Source organism: Chrysochloris asiatica, unplaced genomic scaffold (assembly GCF_000296735.1).
Source record: "Chrysochloris asiatica unplaced genomic scaffold, ChrAsi1.0 scaffold00020, whole genome shotgun sequence".
In the NCBI taxonomy this organism is placed as follows: domain Eukaryota; kingdom Metazoa; phylum Chordata; class Mammalia; order Afrosoricida; family Chrysochloridae; genus Chrysochloris; species Chrysochloris asiatica.
The window spans coordinates 2,381,973-2,385,038 of NW_006408538.1; the positions used below are offsets into that span (position 1 = coordinate 2,381,973).

General features: G+C 40.0%; 1 pseudogene; it reads right to left on the reverse strand.

Annotated features, from left to right (window-relative positions):
• Positions 1-4: 4 nt before the first annotated feature.
• On the reverse strand, positions 5-1,152 carry LOC102813502 (annotated as a pseudogene).
• Positions 1,153-3,066: the final 1,914 nt, after the last annotated feature.

Below are 3,066 nucleotides of genomic sequence, written 5' to 3' on the forward strand. Positions count from 1 at the left end.
TTTTTTACTTGAATTCCAGCAAGTTGCAATCAATCTTGTAATACACATAGGGGTAGTATTCCTGTTGACTGAGGTTTAAGCCTGGAATATCCATAGAAGCATCGATAATAGCTGCTGCACTGCTGTCTAGGTGTTTGTATAATCCGTATAATACTTCTCGAAGTTTCTTGATTATTTTCTTATTGGGCTGAAGTAGCATTACTTGAAAGTTCACTGGCAAGCCATACCTTAAAACAAACTCAACAAAAACCCTTAAAGCTTTCACATGAATCCACGCAATAAATGCGTCACTGAAATTCACTTTCAGCCACCGGACAGGTGGACCAAACTGCTTTTTCTTGTCAGTAGAAAGCCCGTTCATTTCTTCTTTATCTGCTTTCATCTCCACTCCATTATATTGGAAGTCACAACAATGAATTAGTTTTCCCTGGCTTTGTGTCTGAAGTCATCGACGGCCTTCCTAAACAAGGTGACCTTACAAAGGTAACTGTCTTGGTCCTCAGAGAGAACATTGCTAGACCTTGGGACTACCATTTCAGCTAGAGTTTCGTACTGCTTCATCCAATCGTTGTGGTTTAACTTTGGAACTACCACTAATAACGTGATGAGATACTCTGAGTCAAGAACAAAGTCATCCTTCTTCACAATTTCTGCTAGACTTCTAGTTAGCAAACTTCCCGCATTTTTGCGCTCCAAATTTTGAAGGTTTCCTTTCAGATTATTATATGCAGACGCTCGAGATTTCAGGTCATTGTCGATCTGAGTTACTCCCTTGGCAATTATTTGAGATATATTTTTCAGGGACTGCTTGATTGGGTATTTGGCCATATCCCACTGGAATCTTGTTATATATGTAACCAAGTCAACTCCATTGGCCAACAGATTCTCCTGAACTTTATCTTTGCTATCCTCCAATACATCCGCCATATACTGGGCCACTTTCTTAACCACCCCTTCTACAAATTCATCCAGTTTAGCCAGTTCATCTGACAAATCAACCAAGACATCTAGTATGCCAGCCTTTAAGTCAGGAATGTTGAACTTGGAAGTCACAGAAAGATTGTTGCTCTTTGTGGTGGCCGCATGCGGTTTCTCCCATGTTTGCTGACATGTTTTCTCCCCGGGAGCCGAGATAAGCCAGAACTCAGTCATGCTGGTTACCAGGTATTTCTTCCAAACTCAAAGACCAGGGCTAAATGTTCTGGGGTGACAGTTATGTTCTATCTCTAGATAGTTGCAATGGTAATTATAACGGTCAAAATTAGTGAGTGATAAATTTTACATCAAATTGGAAACAAATAGGAACTTTAGGTAATCACATGTTTCCTGAAGTATTTATGTAGAAGGTACCAGTATCTGTGATTTAATTTCAAATACATAATAAATAACATAGTTTGATGGATGAATCGGGGGATGGATAGATGGAAGTTAATATGATAAAGTCAAGTTAAGTGTCAATGGTGCAATGTAGTTCAAAGGTATATGGGTGTTCCATGTAAAATTATCTCAGCTGTTGTACATGTTTGGGATTTTCATAATAAAATATTGGAAATGACCATCATTGACACTTCTGCAATATCATGAAGACAAGCTTTGATCAATATAGGACTGCAATTTGGTGGTGGCGCTATTCGATAAACACTGGACTGCAGATCACAAGGTTGGTGGTTCGATCCCACCAGTTGCTCTGTCGGAGAAAGAGGAGGCTTTCTGCTCCCGCAAAGATTTACAACCTTGAAATTCTATACAGGATTACTATGGCCACCTTGATGGCTCTTAACAACAGCATGCTTGGAGAAGTTTCCTTCTGGATATGAGATTCAGAAATCCCAGTGAAATCATATACTTAGCACCAAACTTTTCCAGGGTAGGTACACAATAAACACTGGGTAAACTGAATTGTAGCCCCATATTGATTCATATTTTTATTAATGCTATTGTAGGGTAACTGCCAAAGGTTATTATTTCCAATATTTTATTTTAAAAATTCCAAACCAATCTTCCTCTAAGGAGCCCTGGTGGCCCCAGAGTTTAAGCACTTGGCTTCTAACTGGAAAGTTTGTGATTTGAAATCACCCAGCAACTTTATAAGAGAAAGATCTGGTGGTATACTTCCCGAAGATTATGGCCAAGAAAACCCAGTAGGCTACTGCCATACAACAAGAAGTCTTTCTGTACTACTTAGAATTAATAGAGCAGCTTTTCAGGCAATCTGGTGGTGTGATGGGTTATGGGTTGGGCTACTGGCCTCAAGGTTAGCAGTTTGAATCTGCCAATCGCTCTGCAGGAGAAAGATGATGCTCAGAAACCCTATACAGGGTCACTATGAGTGAGACCTGGCTCCTCAGTACACAATCATAACCAACCAGAACAGCTTTATTACCTTCGCAGAAAGAGCAGAAGCAAGTGTATGCTGACACTCTGGAATTCATCTATTCATCCGTCCAGTTTTTGCTGTTGTTAAGTGCCGTTGACTTGGTTCCAACTCACAGTGACTGTGAATAGGGTTTCTGAGGAGCATCAGGTGGGTTGGAACTGCTTATCTTGTGCTTTGCAGTCTAGTGCTGATCCTACAGCAGTATTTCCCTGCTTGGTGCTCGGGATGTTAAAAGAGACAGTTCTCTAATCACGAGGTTTACAGTGTCACTGTTCCTCAAGTTTCACTCTGACGTTGTTTATTCATTCCGTCAGACAAAATCACAGAGATATGTTGTAAGAGATGGAAATATACTTGTCTGCATCTGGAAAACTTCAAAAGTGGCCTTTGCAATTTTCATGGCTGTTTCCAAAGCCACGAAATATTCCAGTCACTAATACAGAAACAAGGCTTTTCTGTAGGAAATTTTAGAGGAAACCTAACAAAACTTTTCCCAATTGGAGTAAACCATTAAATACTTAATAGCATTTTAGTAGCATATTAAACCAAACCAAATCCTCTGAAACTCATGGAGCCACGTCAAATGTTAAGTTTAGAGAAATCCCAGCTGAATGCATGTCACCCAGGTCCTTCCAAGGCAACTACTACTCCCGCCAGAACTATCTCCTTTTTTATTGGCTTTAAGTTTT